Here is a 15,684-nt window from a genome sequence, read left to right as displayed (position 1 = left end):
CAAAAAATGGGCGCTAATGATGCCAATTTTTCGCCTATCATTTGAGAGTTAACTCTTTCTCTCTACAGTATTCTGTACTCTGATGAAAATCATGACAGTTCTGGATGGCAGTGCATCGTCCCTTGTGTTTTGTTGCCTCACAGATCTACAAGCATGGCTTGGGGTTTGTAACGCCTTTGTTCAATTTCTGTCACTTAACAAGAGCTAATAATAAACATTTCAAATGTAAATTGTACACAACAGACATACTGAATTTACATATAATAAATGTGCTACTGTGGAAGAAATATTATTAACAAGATAATTAAACCACAATTTCAACAGGCAGAACTGGAACATTTTCTATGTTCACTCCCAAACAACACATTTATAAAAAAAAAACTGTATTAGCCGTACCTGCAATTTTATATAAAAAATGTAAGTTACTTATTTTTAAGTGCTAATGCAATTTATTTTTTTGATATATTTTGCTTAAAAGTTGACGGGGGGGGGTGGGGGGGGATAATTTTTTAATGCCCATCTAGAATAAATGTAGATTGCACTGTAAGGCTGCAACTATGAATTTCAAACCAGTATCTGTAGAGTGTGGTTCTCAGGTGGCAGAACTGAATTATACCTGAAATTGTACTTCATAAGTGTACCTACAAAGAATAGGTTGAGTAAACAGAATCTTTTTCCTTTGTCACAGTCCTTTTTTTTCTCTCCTTGGGAAATATTGCGGTGTGCCTTTAAGACTGTAAAAGAACGGTGCACCTTTAAGAACTCTCTGGACGCAGAGAGTCAGAGTGCATTCTGGTTTCCAAGCAACAGCCACAGAGAGAGAGAGAGAGAGGACGAGATTCAATGTTGCAGTTTGACTTTAGAAAACTGGCTGGCAAAAACTGAATTGGAGAGAGACTGTTCCAGCAATTGAAGGAAGAAGCAGTTTTATTTTCTCTCTCTCTCTCTCTCTGTCTCAAGAAGATTCTACAAAGCTTCAAGCTGAATTAATTTCCTAAGAAAATAAGAAAAAATCTTTTTTCCTTCACAACAAATTATTGATATCTCCTGTGTTCATCGCTGGAAAAATAAGTCTAATATGACAGCAGCCGAACTGTTGAACCCCATCTTTGGAAGGGCCTTCGGTTTCATTGGACCTTGGAAGACTGCAAGTGAACTTTGACTGTGTTGTATTGGAAGACTCCATTTCGTCAGGAACGTAACTTGCAAAGGTTTTATTTTTATTTTTTGGGCAGCTAATTAACAATCATATATTTTGATTGGGGGCTTTGTCCTGATCAGTTGTCACACCCTTGATAGGTAATATCATTTAAAGTTAGCCAAGCATGGGCTTTCTCATAATAATAGAAAGATGGAAAGATAAGTTTTAAAGGATTCCAGCAGCCAATTAATCAATTGGACACTTTTTAAAAATATGCTTTTACACTGAACTGAGGTTATAGTGCAGCATGTGTGAACTTCCAGGGTGTTTTATATCTTTCAAATGGGAGTCAGATTGTTGATCTGATTCACAAATTATGCAGACAATTTTCTGTTGATTTGCACTTCAGCCATTGCATCCATGTGAATGTGGTAGCATAACTGCACCCTGTTTCACTCTGATTTAGTTGCTAGCACTCTCACTTCTGACATTGTGGACTCAATCGTCACTTGACTCTAGCACATAATCTAGGCTTACAGTGCTGAGGAAGTGCTGCATTAACAGATGTATATTCAAATGGGACAATAAACAGAGGCCATGTCTGCCTGTTAAGTTGATGTAAAAGATCCCATAGCGCTATTCTGGGTAGGAAGTTCTCCCTGTGTCCTAGCCAACATGAGCAAAAACAGGGGACCTAGTCATAGGCAAACTGGCGGCAGAGCAACAGCAGAGCACTTTTTAAAAGTATTTCATTGACTGTGAAGTGCTTTGAAAGACTTGCATCTGTGTAGACTTTTCCCTAACCTGCTCTTCCTTTCCCCACATTCTTATTCTGCTTCCCCCTCACCTTTCAGTCAGCACTGACTTGCAAAACAGGTATTTATATTTTTATAAAGCATTTAAAATGCTTATGTTGTGTTTGAAGTTGGTCCACATTTACCCTGATCTTAACCAATCATTCTTAACCTCTTTTCTCCTCGCATTCTCTTCTGCCTCCATTTAAAAAAAAAAATTCAAGCACTGAGCTGCAAAATAGGTTTTTAGTTTTTGAAACACTTAAAGTTTTTATAGCTTATTTGTACAGTGCAGCACTTCAAAACAGTCAATGCCAGATGGATATATTGGTTAGGAGGATGAAGGCTTTGGACAGAACTGAAGGAGGCAGTAGCAGGCACCAAAAGGCCTCTAATTTAATTGGGTGCATGTAGAACAGGGTGGGTGGGCAGTGTTATTTATGTTATTTAGTAACACCTTGGATACTGCAGTAGGAACTCAATACTGAGGCAGATGATTGTAGCAACAAATTCTTTGAGCAGCACCAACAGTGACAATATAACGAGTAGCAGTGGCAGTGCAGCAGCATTAACGTGAGAGAAAATGTAGATGGGGGAAAAATATATGATGGTGTCAACAATGAGGGAGGACTCAATGGAGCTGGGAGCCACAGCTGAAAGGACAATGATAGAGGTTGATAAATGGTCGATCTAATGGGTGGCAGTGATAACACAGCAGCACTAATGTGTGGGAGACAACATAGGAAAAATGTGTGGTGATGCCAACAACGAGGGAAGACCCATGTGGAGTTATGAGCCACAGCTGAAAGGACAATGATGGAAATTAGCACATGGCCAAAAGCAAACGTATAAGCAATAGCTTAATACTGCATTTCTACCTAGTTTGCAGGCTCAGTATAAGTGCTGAATTAGCATAGTATCACAACTCAGTGCAATTAAAATGTAACAGGAAAATATATTGAAATAGTGCAACACCTATAATATGACAAATAATTGAACTAGTGGAATAGATGTGATTGCAGAGTCTACAATGGCAGACCAGAGAAAGAGAAAAGTTATTAGGCTGGCAATTGGCCAGCAGAATGTGATTTTAATTTGGTCACGTGACAGGTTTTCTTGAGTTTAAGCAAGAAAGAGGTAAATTTATTATACTCAACAAGCTAAACCCGATCTAAAAACCATTTAAAAAAATATGGTATACATTCATGCACACATTCACACGAGGATCACACACACAAATAGATTACAAAATGGAAAGTAGGTTTTTTTGGATGGGTTAAAGTCCAGAATAAATAAAAGTTAAATACACAGTCTGAGGTTGGATGATTTGGTGGTCTTTAGGCTGGAGTTGTATTCTTGAAGTCTTTGGCTGGTCAAAGTGCACTTTCTGGCTATCTTGCTTGGCTCAGGGTTCTCTTGGAGGCAGTCTTATAGGTGGCTCTCTTCCTCTGGTCTCTGTAGCAGTCTGTTGGCTTGGAGGGTCCATAGTCGCAGACAGTTTTCAAACTTGATGTTTTCTGGAGAGAAAGGGAGACACACAGCCTTCTGTATTGCTGCACACTCAGTCATTGCTTGTCTCTTGTGAGTGTAACAAAACTCCCAGTTTTACACAGCCTGGGAAGATGGTCACATGGTTCTCCCAATCGCCTTTTTTTTAATGAGTTCCAAAGTCTAAAACCCAAAACCTCTCTCAGGTGGTATTGTTCATCCCCTGGAGGGACGTCTCCACTCACAAATGCCTTAAGATGGCTTTGAATGTCCCACTAACAAGGGTAATCTGGATAATCTACTCAGTTAGCCAAAGCATCATCCTGGCCGGATCTCTTGTTAGACTTGTGTCTCCAAATCAATCTCCTGGTATTTCAGATGCAAATTGTGGTGGCCAGCTTGGTTTTCAGTTTTTTAAAAAGTTAACTGTAGGATTTTTTTCCATTAAAAGTTTAATGTAAGCTTCCAACCAATAAATTAATATTTCTCATTTGGCATATCGTGTTTCTTGACAAAAGACTCAGTTTTAAGGAAATTATTGTCAATTATTAATGCTTTTACATGCTTGCTATATTCTAAAAGAAACACTTCTATGCAAAACCTAATAATGAGTTGAAGATTTGAAAATGGAGGTAAATAATTGTAAATTGAGATGTAAGCAGGGGTACAGAGGAAAAATGTGTTCAAAATTGTATAGACAAATAACAATAGGCACTTCGTGAAGATTGTTTTCTAAGTTTTAAAATTATAAATGTAAGGTTATGGCCAGGTGGTGATGCAATGGCTGATTTCCACTGTTCACTTCCCAATGGACCACAGCAACTGTTTTTGTTACTAGTGTTTTATCCTCTTGTGTTTTATTTGCCAAACGAACAGACAGTGACAGGTTTTCTTGTAGGTTTAAAACAGCAGATTAAATATTTATTAAAACAATACTCATTCCCTGAAAATGTTCACAACACCACTCATGCACGCATTCACTTTCACATGCACTCTCGAGAAGTTAGATAGAAAAGTACAGGGTAAAAGATGTCCAGAGTTCAGGTTGTAAAACTCTGTTGTTTCAGGAAATAGCCTGTGGGATTGCTTCGGAAAATGAATTTTAAAGTTGCAGGCCTGTTTGCTGTTTGTCTGGTAATCGTTGAGCTATTGCAGTCTCCTGGCATTCACTTTGGAATGAAGATGGTGCTGATGTCTTCGGTCACTTCTCACTAGTGGAAGAGTATTTTTTACACTAGCATCCAACTTGTCTCAGCAGGGTTCAACTGTATTGGCTGGAACCAATTTCTCTCTCTCGCTCAGCCTTGCTGGAATGCAAATGGATTTTTGTTGCATTGTGTGGCTGAGGAAAGACCAGACTGATATTGTAGTCTCTAGTCCTGTCCTGAAAAGGCTCCCCCTTTGTTCCTCAAAACAATTCCCTTTTAAGGTGAATTTTACAAGGGCTGGTTTTGCCCATGTGGCTTCAGGTTTCAGTCCTGGCTGGGCTGTATAATGGCCTTGATGATGGCCCATTCTGAGGAGATGAGGGTGGTTCACACACCATTGTAATGGAGGCTATCCGAGATGAGAAGTCTGATAAAGGTCTTGCCTCATTGTTTTTGAGTAAAGCTCACATCCAGGTGTGATTATCTGTTGCATTTCCATGCAGACGGGGCTTAGTTGGTTTTCTGTCTTAATAGGCATGGATGTGGATTTGAGTGCAAGTGATGCTGAGGGTCATGTGTCTTGTCCTCTATTTAGTTGACAGATCATGTATCAGTCTGTTTAAAATTGTTCCAATTTTCATAACTTTTTGGTTCTACATTTTCATCGTTGCACTTCACGTAAGCGTGACAATATGCTTTATCTATAAAGATAAACTTTTGTTGGAGCTTGGTACTGCCTTAGCATTGAAAGCTTGCTGTTTTATGAAAATTTAGAAATCTGCAAATAAGGCAATGAGGTGAAATTTGAGTTGAGGTAGAACATATTTAAAATGAACCCATCAACCTCAAGAAACTTGATTTTGTTTTTGAGTATTAGAGAAGTGGAATAAATTTGCCTATAATTGTGAATGAGAAGCGTGCTAGAAAATGTAACACAGAAGTGTAAGATACTCCATAGGAAATGCACATACACCATTTTTATAATAATGTTCGTGTATATCTTGTAGTGTTGTTTACAGGACGGAGGAGGATTGGATGGTACTGAGAAGAGGGAGATGTTTGGGTTTTGCATGTATCCAGGAGGGAAGATGGTGGCATTTTGCAATTTTGCAGTAGTGAGGACTGGGGAGATCTTGAGTTTGGCAGCAGTGGAAGGGGTTTTATGGGACTTGGCAGCATTGAGCAGGGAGGAGATCTTGAGATTTGGCAGCAACACGTTGGGTTTGTTAACAGTGGAGAGAAAGCAAGTCTTGGTGTTTGGTATTGTAAAATAGTTAGTGCAACTGCGTAATTGAATTGTTACTGAGTTGATTTGGAATTCTCAGTTACATACAAAAATATTACAGCTGCTGTAAATCAACCATTTTTGCCTTTCTGAGATAGATTCTGAATTTTAAAAAATGAAAACAATTTTGATTTACTTAAAAAGCTTCTTATAACAAACCATCTGGGAAACCAAACTTACAGCTTGAGCAAGATATGCTTTAACATTTGTACTGAGAAAAATGCACTTCCTAAAAGTCATTGCTTATGACTTCTCAGGAGAAACAAAGTACAGATGGTGTAATTACTCCTTTTAGTTCACATTCTCCTTACTAAGAAATTTGGATAATCTGAATTGCAATTAATACATTTTAAATCAGAATAACATATAATACAATTTGCAAATAGCTAACCAGGTGGAAGACATTTAAATTGTGGTGGGTTGTTATGGCCAGGCGAGGAGGGGTTACAAGGCTCTGATGACATTCTGATGAAAGGTCACTCATCTGAAACATTAACTCTGCTTCTCTCTCCACAGATGCTGCCAGACCTGCTGAGTATTTCCAGCATTTCTTGTTTTTATTAACAATGTATATTGCCATGTTTTTTTTGAAAGAACAAAAAAAACTTGTTTAAAGAATTATAAAGTGATCGTAACATAAAAATTCCCATGTTTCCCTAACTTATCATAACACAAGATGGCCCTCTTAGGAGGACATCCGATAATTTCTTTGAACAAGCACTTCTCTTTGTAAAATAGTTGGACAACAGATGACTTACGTCGATCCACTTTATTTTGGAAATTTATTGTCTTTCCATTTCTTTTATACTGGAGATATATCCTCAACCTCTTTTCTGCGACATTTTTTGTCAAATGGACATTCTCCCAGAGAGAATAGTTATCTATAAAGTATTTGATAGGAAAATCTTTCTCCAATTGCCTCTTGTATGAGTTCCTTTGAAATATTTGATAAATACAAACCCATATCTATCGCTTCTACCAGTGCATGTGTCTCAGCAGCTAAGATGCTTTTAATTATCCTCTTTATTTTTGATTGCCAGGCTAATGGACATTTATCATTTCTTCCCACCAAAAATACAATGAACCCTGCTGTGCTTGAACAACTATCGGGAAGATTAGCTAGCATGTGAGACGTCACCAAAAATGACTAATTTCATTTCTGGGTCACCCAAGGCTGGAAATTTGAGGATGTATTTGTTTAAACTCAATTTCTTCAATGTCTTATTTGCTTTCAGCACTTCTCCAATAGTAGCATGTTTCAGCATGGTGCTTAATTCTGATACATCTTAGCAAGAATCCGGTCCAGTTTGTGTGCACAACCAGTTTAATTGCCCGATTAAGCTCCTTAACTGGTCTGCTTCTTCCTTGGTTGCAGAGGCTTCCTATTGAAAGGATATGGCCCAATTTATTGGGATCCTATTAACATTCTCTAGATAAGACTGTTGATTTAGGGTTACTCCTAACTTCGTGTGCCTTATGTTCAATCCTATATATTTAAAAGCTCCGGAAGCCCGACTTCCAATTTTAAATTCCGTTGTAACTTTATCTACCACACATTTCTCAAATGCCGCAGATCCTCCCCACAGAAAATAGTCTACGCGTATCAAGAAAATGCCTGCTAGTTTTTCTTCATAGTACCAATAAAACATTACTGGATCAGCTTTTAGCTGAATACAACCAGTTTTTAGTAGGACAGACCTAACTGAAAAATCCCACTCCCTGGATGCATCGTTCAGCCCATAAACACACTTGTTTAGCTTCCATAATTTCCCTTCTATATCTCCAGCTTTTTTTGGTGACTTTAAAAATACTTCTCTCTGAAATTTCTCTGCTGCAAAAATGCTGCTTTGATGTCAATTCCCATGAGTGTGTCGCTAAAAGGGCTAGGAAAATCCTCAAACTTGCTTTTCCTGCTGTTGGGGAGTCTTTGGTCACCTAGTCATTCCTCAAACCCCCGAGATATTACATTTCGCACTGATATCCTCAATATGTTTAGTGTAGTCATCACCTATTACCCTTGCAACTTTTAACAGAATCTTCAACCTATGACAAGATGGATGTGCAAATTGTCAATGTAGTTCCAAAATAATTTGCCCCTTTTCCTCTAAATTCCCACCCCCGGATGCCATTAATATCTCTAACATTCTGCTTCGAGATGTTAGGTCTTGTTAGAGGAGTACAATAATGTCCTGACTGCATAAACTGCAAATCTACAGATTTCCCAAAAATAATCGCCTTATCATGTTCTATATCCAATTTCATCTGAGCTTTTTTGATAGATGGCTTACTTAACGGCAAAGGTATTTCACTGGAGACTACATCGGTACTAAGAAAGTGGTTTACCCCTGCCATTTTATGTTGAATTACCACTCTATTTAGTGATTTCAACATGATGCCATCCCCAAATGTGAAACAGGTACAACTGTCATATTCTTTGCCCTTACTTCGGTCTTCCTTACTTTAGGTAGCAGCAACCACAACATGATTGAATTTTACATCCAGTTTGAAAGAGAGAAGGATGAGTCTAAGATTAGAATTTTAAACTTAAATAAGGGCATTATTCCTGGGGTTCATCCTCCTGCCATAATTGCTCAATTCCCAGCATCTGTTATATCTGCCAAAAGGGTCTCTATCCATTTGTTTTGTTGGTGATTCATCTTTTATACTGACATTTGGGCCCCATAATTGAAAGGCTTCGAAAGGCTGCTAGTATTGTATCCTTCATCGTTGGTGTCACCACTGAAGAGCCCATTTGTGCCATGAAAGCCCCAGGAAAGGAATGTTGCTTCAGAAATTTTAAGGCTTCAGACATCTGATAAAAAAGTGTACCTCTTTCTTTGAACCTAACTCTGGTTAATACCAAGAGCCTATCCATCTTCAATATCCTAGCACAATCCAACAATTTGAAGGCAAGTACTGATTTAGGAATTTCCAACTAGAATCGCTGCAACCTTGCATATAGTCAGTTAAAGTCCGTGATAATTCTTCTATGGAAGAACCATCCATTTTGCTAAATTTAGCAAAGTCCAATCACACCTCTTAGGCACTCAATAAGTCATCTTTCATAAATTTTATCCATAAATTTTGAGATTGTCCAAACAGTCCTCATTGTCCAAATGATGAACGTCTAGCTTCAAGAATACTTTGCCCATGTTCTTGCTTCTGGAAGGAAGCAAAAATGCAAGGGCTATTCCTTGCTTCCTCTTTGGCAAAGTCGTAACCAGTGTCCATAGATCAACTTCATTCTTCCATTGATCGTAAGGTTCGGCTTCACAAAACAGCAGCGGAAAATCATATCCTGACACCTTACACCTGGAGTCAGTCATCTTTCTTCAAAAAAAAACTCCAATTACGGTCTTCTCAAAAAAAAAAATTAACTCCCAACTCTAACCTCCTGCCTGAAAACAAACCTTAGTCTCCAATCTCCACTAACCATTCTCTGCTACCAATGGCAGAGAAAACTTCCAAGCCTATTTGTGAAGAAGACAGAGACTAGGATGCTTTGGTGGAGATTGTTTGTTTGTTTATTGCTTACCACAGAACTTACTTCTCCATTCCTAACAATCCCCCAGCCAGTGCTGGCTGGCTCTTTTATATATACTTCTGAGTACAATTAACTAATCAACACCCAACACCTATTCCTCCATTACCTTCAACTACTAGGTATTTCACATCCATCAACAGAACCTATTAAAAATCAACACACACTAGTAGATTATAGAGTGATGAGGAATAGATTTTGGGTTGGACTAGAGTCCAGAACAAATGAAAAAAAAATACAGTCTATAGTGGCAGGTAGCTTTAGTGGCCTTCTGGGTGAATTCATGGTCCTGAAGTTCCGCATTGATTGTTCTTGGAGGCAATTAAGCAGAGGGCTTCCTTCTCGGTATCTTTGTCTTGGATCTAGCAACTGCCAGGCTAGGCTTCGCACACCCCACCAGGTCTTCTGGAGAAAGAGAGACAGCCCTTCTGGCTTCTGCACAGTTTTAGTCTCTGCCTTGTCCAAGGGAAACTCCCAGCTTTCACAGAAAAGGACAGATGGTCACATAACTATCACAGTGTATCCTCTGGTATCTTCTAATGAGATTCAAGTTTAGGAATTTCAGTCTCTCAGGCCTCATGGTGTTAATGTTTACACATGGAGGGGTTCGCCCTTTCAATGTTAATGTCCCAGGATGGCTTTGAATGTCTTGCTAATGAAAGCAATCTCAGGTAGTTCAATCAAAAGAGCAAGCCACTGTTTTGGGTACAGTGGTGCAGTGATTAGCACCGCAGCCTCACAGCTCCAGCAACCCGGGTTCAGTTCTGGGTACTGCCTGTGTGGAGTTTGCAAGTTCTCCCTGTGACTGCATGGGTTTCCACCGGGTGCTCCGGTTTCCTCCCACAGCCAAAGACTTGCAGGTTGATAGGTAAATTGGCCATTGTAAATTGTCCCTAGTGTAGGTAGGGGAATGGGGGGATGTTGTAGAGAATATGGGATTAATGTCGGATTAGTATAAATTGGTGGTTGTTGGTCGGCACAGACACGGGGGCCAAATGGCTTGTTTCAGTGCTGTATCTCTAAATAAATAAAAAACAAATACAGGCTCATCAGACATATGTCTCCACTTTGATGCTGAGGAATGTGCAAGGTGTTCAAATGGTGGTGGCCATTTTTAGCTGTGGCCAAGTCTTGTAAAAGTTGTCTGTAATATTCCTACTCTCCTTTTTTGAAGTTTCCAACCGATGAATTAAAAATTCTCATTTGGCATAACATGTTTTCTTGACATGGGTCAAATCTGAATATGAACCAAACATTTGTAAACATGGCAAATAAATTTGTCTAATGCAGGCATGATGTCATAGACACAGGGGGCTGGATATTACCAAGCCCCCAATGTTATAATCCGTGGCAGGGAGCCTGAAGATGGGTCCAGAAGAGGTTTGCCACGGACCTCGACGCCAGTAGGGCCTGGACTGATCCTCCCAGCGACGGCAAGGCTCTGTGGCGGCCCCCACCACCTTGCTGCTGGGCGACGGGATCTGCATTTAAATATTTAAATTAATAAAATGAATACATTTAAATGGACTTAACTTCAATTTTCTGGGCCTGCCGCGATCTTCGGCATGGGTGCTGGCGTTTCCGTCCCTCAATTCCCCGTCCGGGGAAAGGCGGCATGACACTGGTAAGGAGGGGGATGGAGTTAATATTTTCTGTGGAGGTCAAATAAATGTAATGGGTGTAGAGGATGGTGGGATGGGGTGAAATCTAAGCTTTGTGCAGTCTTGGGGGTGGGGGGAAGGTCACATTTAAAAGGTAAGTGTTTTTGGGTGGGGAAGGGAAAATAATGAATGTAATTGTTATTGTGGGTGGGAAAGGGGCATTAGAAATTTATTGTATATTTTTGGGGGACATACTTTCAAAATTTAAATGAGCTGGCAGAGGTGGCTGCCCTTTAAAAATGGTGACAGCATCTGCGTACAGGCAAGTAATGCCATTGCTGGGGACGGACAGCCGCCCCCTCCACATGATTGTCGGGGGCAGGCGCCCTGGCTATTTAAATGAGTTGCTGCTCGGGAGATCACGGGGGCTCTTCAGTGTGTGTGGGCTGCCATTTTTTGAGCTCACCGCCGAGATCGCCAGCAGGCTCTTAAAATCCAGCCCAGGATGTGTAATAGACAGGACGTGCATACTAGATACAATATTTATGAAAGATGGAAAGTGTGAAACTTCTGCTGGTGTTGATGAAGCAAAATGATTTACCAAAGCCAGTATTCGCCTATTTAAAGTACTTTTACCTTGAAGAAGTTCTGTTGGTAGCAGATGTACAGTCCTCTCCAACTGGCAACAATATAAATATAAATTACTTATGAAATTTTAATGGATTGCAGACCTGGGTTATTGTAGCTATGACAATCTGCCACTGGATTAAACACCCCTGGTTTTGATCTGCTCGTAGTCTGGAGCCAATTCTATAGATTGCATCATTTGTCAAGATGATTTTTAGTTTCCAGATGCAATCAAGCAGATACAAAGAACAAGCCCTACATTAATTTTGAAGTACACCCTGAATGATTCTCGATTGTTTTCATTGTATCTCAATGATCTTAGGATGAATAAAAGCTGTTTCCCTCCCTCCCAGAACCCTGACAGGGCTCCCCTTGTCCTCACTTTCCACCCCACCAGCCTTCACATCCAAAGGATCATCTTCTGCCCCTGAACTTGCTGCACTCTGTTCTCTCAGATATAACCCCGACATTTTGATCAAACCATCTGACAAGGGCGATGTTGTTGTTGTTGTCTGCTGTACCGACCTCTACCTTGCAGAGGCTGAACATCAACTCTCAGACACTTCTTCCTCCTTCCCCCTGGACTATGACCCCACCACCGAACATCAAACCACTGTCTCCAGGGCTGTTGCTGGTCTCATCTCCTCTGGAGATCTTCCCTCTACAGCTTCCCACCTCGTAGTACCGCAACCCTGAACAGCCCGCTTCTACTTCCTAAATTCTGCAAACAGGACTGTCCTGGCAGAGCCATCATTTCAGCCTGTTCTTGCCCCACTGAACTTATTTCTTCCTATCTTGAAACTATTTTTTCTCTCATTGTCCAGTCTCTTCCCACCTACATCCATGACTCTTCTGACTCCCTACATCATTTTGATAATTTCCAGTTTCCTGGCCCTAACCGCCTCCTCTACACTATGGATGACCAATCATTGTACACCTCCATCCCCAACCATGATGGTCAGAGGGCTCTCCGTTTCTTCCTTAACTAGAGGCCCAACCAGTCTCCATCCACGACCATCGTCCTCTGCCTGGTTGAACTTGTTCTCATATTGAACAACTTTTCCTTCAATTCCACGCACTTCCTTCAAGTAAAAGGTGTTGCTATGGGTACCCGCATGGGTCCTAGTTATGTCTGTATGTTTGTGGGATATGTCGAACATTCCTTGTTCCAGTCCTACTCAGACCCCCTCCCCAACTCTTTTTCTACGACATTGATGGCTGTATGGGTGCCATTTCCTGCTCCCACCCTTCTCTCACCTTTACATGGTCCATCTCTGACACTTCCCTTCCCTTCCTCGACTTCTCTGTCTCCATCTCTGGGGATAGGCTGTCCACTAATATTCATTATAAGTCCACTGACTCCCACAGCTCCCTCAACTGCACTTCTTCACACCCTGCCTCCTATAAGGACACCATTCCATTTTCCCAGTTTCTCCATCTCCAATGCATCTGCTCTGATGATGCAACCTTCCACAACAATGCTTCTGATATGTCTTCCTTATTCCTCAACCGAGGATTCCCTCCCATTGTGGTTGACAGGGCCCTCAACCGTGTCCGTCCCATTTCCCGCACCTCTACCCTCACCCCTTCACCTCCCTCCCAGAACCGCGACAGAGTTCCCCTTGTCCTCACTTTCCACCCCACAGCCTCCACATCCAATGGATCATCCTCTGCCATTTCCGCCACCTCCAGCGTGATGCCACCACCAAACGCATCTTCCCCTCCCTTCCCATGCATTTCCAGCATTCCAAAGCGATTGTTCCCTGCGCAACACCCTGGTCCACTCCTCCATTACCCCTGACACTTTCTATTTTCAGCCTGGTTCTCACTTTTATTATCAATCTGACCTCTGTCATACGGCATCTTCCCATGCAATCACAGGAGGTATAATACCTGCCCTTTTATCTCCTCTCTCCTCACTATTCAAGGCCCCAAACATTCCTTTCAGGTGATGCAGTGCTTTACTTGTACTTCTTTCAACTTAGTATATTGTATTCGCTGCTCACAATGCGGTCACCTCTACACTGGGGAGACCAAACGCAGATTTGGTGACTGCGGAACACCTCCGTTCAGTCTGAAAGCATGACCCCGAGCTTCCAGTTGCTTGCCATTTCAACACTCTCCCCTGCTCTCTGCCAACATTTATGTCCTTGGGTTGCTCCAGTGTTCCAATGAACACTAGCGCAAGCTCGAGGAGCAGCACCTGATCTTTCGATTAGGCACTCTACAGCCTTGCGGACTGAACATAGAGTTCAATAACTTCAGAGCATGACTGGCCTTTTATTTCTATTTTATTTTTTAACCATGTGCCTGTTCTTCATGTAGTCAAAGCTGCTCATTATTCTGCTATTAATACTCTCTGCTTTGTCTTTCACCACAAGCATTAACACACTCTTTGCCTTTGTCCCAGGACAGCTTTGTTATTTAATCTCTCCTCCCTCTGCCCTATCAAACACCTTCATCTTTGTTCTCTCCCCCACTCCCCTCCCCTTCACTTGCTTAAAACCTAATTCTTTTCTAACCTTTGCCAGTTCTGATGAAAGGTCACAGACCTGAAACGTTAACTCTGCTTCTGTCTCCACAGATGCTGCCAGACCTGCTGAGTATTTCCAGCACTTTTTGTTTTTATTAATATGTATGACAGATGTCAGGTTGATAATAAAAGTGAGAACCAGGCTGAATATAGAAAGTTCAGAGGGCAAGTGAAAAGGAACTAAGAGAGGCAAAGAGAGTATGAGAAGATACTGGCCACTCATATAGAGGGGAATCCAAAAGTCGTCTTATAGGCATATAAATAGTACAAAGGTAGTAAGGGGGGTAGTTGTTGGGGCTGATTAGGGTTCAAAAATGGGATCTATGCATGGAGGCAGAGGGCAAAGCTGAGATACTAAATGAATACTTTGCATCTGCCTTAACCAAGGAAGAAGATTCTGCCAAAGTCAAAGTGAAGAAGGAAGTAATTGAGATGCTGGATGGGTTAAAAATTGATAGACGAGGTATTAGAAAGGCTAGAAAGACTGGCTGTACTTGATAAGTCACCAGGACTGAATGGGATGCATCCGAGAATGCTGAGGGAAGTGTGGGCGGAAACTATGGACGTACTGGCCATACTTTTCCAATCTTCCCGGGTTTGCAGATTGTGCCAGTGGACTCGAGAATTGCAAATGTTACACCCTTGTTCAAAAAAGGGTGTAAGGATAAACCCAGCAACTACAGACTAGTCAGTTAACCTTAGTGGTGGGAACGCTTTTAGAAACAAAGGGGTTAATTTTATGAGCCCCTTGATGTCAGGGGTTGTGGTGGGGGGCCTGTAAAATTCTGCCGGGTGAGGCCCGCCTTGAGACCAAACACCGCGAAGGCCCTGCCGGATATTAGCGGCGGTGGCGAGGCCTCGGTGTGGCCCCCCCGCCACTTGGCGGCGTGGCCTTCATCTAAATATTTAATGAGCATTAATGAAATACAAATTAACTTATCTGCCGACGGCAGCCAATCCACGCCTATTTTACGTCCAACCGGATGCGACTCGCGCGCCTTCGGAATGCTGTTGGGAGTTCTGAGGGGAGACACTGGTGGGGATGGGGGAGGAATAAAATTACCAGGGCGGGAGGGGTGGGGGAGCAGGGAAAACACTTTTTATTGGCTGTGGGGATGGTGGGAAGGGGTTGAAGGGCAAATGTGAGAAGGTTGGGGCTGAAAGTCCAGGTTGGGAATAAAATAAGTTTTGTGAATATAGGGCAATAAAAAGACCATTGGGGGGCTTGGGAAAGGGCCTCCATCTTCTAAGCATTTATTTCAAAAAAATTAAGCCTAAAATACCTTTAAAAATTTAAATCTTTGCTCACGGCTTGAAGCCCTTTAAAAATGGCGCCGGCGCATGCGTGGTGGCACTGGACACCGTTGCCGGGTACATGGCGCCCGTGCCCCCTACATCATTGGGGGCGGCCACTCCGCCCCCTCCATTTAAATCAGCCCTCGAGAGTAATATTGCGGGGGCTGTGCTGTGGCACTTCCGTGTCGGAAGGTTGCTGCTTTCGCAGCAAAGCCAGCCCGGATTTGTTT

The sequence above is a fragment of the Heterodontus francisci genome, chromosome 1 (assembly GCF_036365525.1).
Source record: "Heterodontus francisci isolate sHetFra1 chromosome 1, sHetFra1.hap1, whole genome shotgun sequence".
Taxonomy (NCBI): Eukaryota; Metazoa; Chordata; class Chondrichthyes; order Heterodontiformes; family Heterodontidae; genus Heterodontus; species Heterodontus francisci.
Note: the sequence above shows the minus strand (reverse complement) of the source record.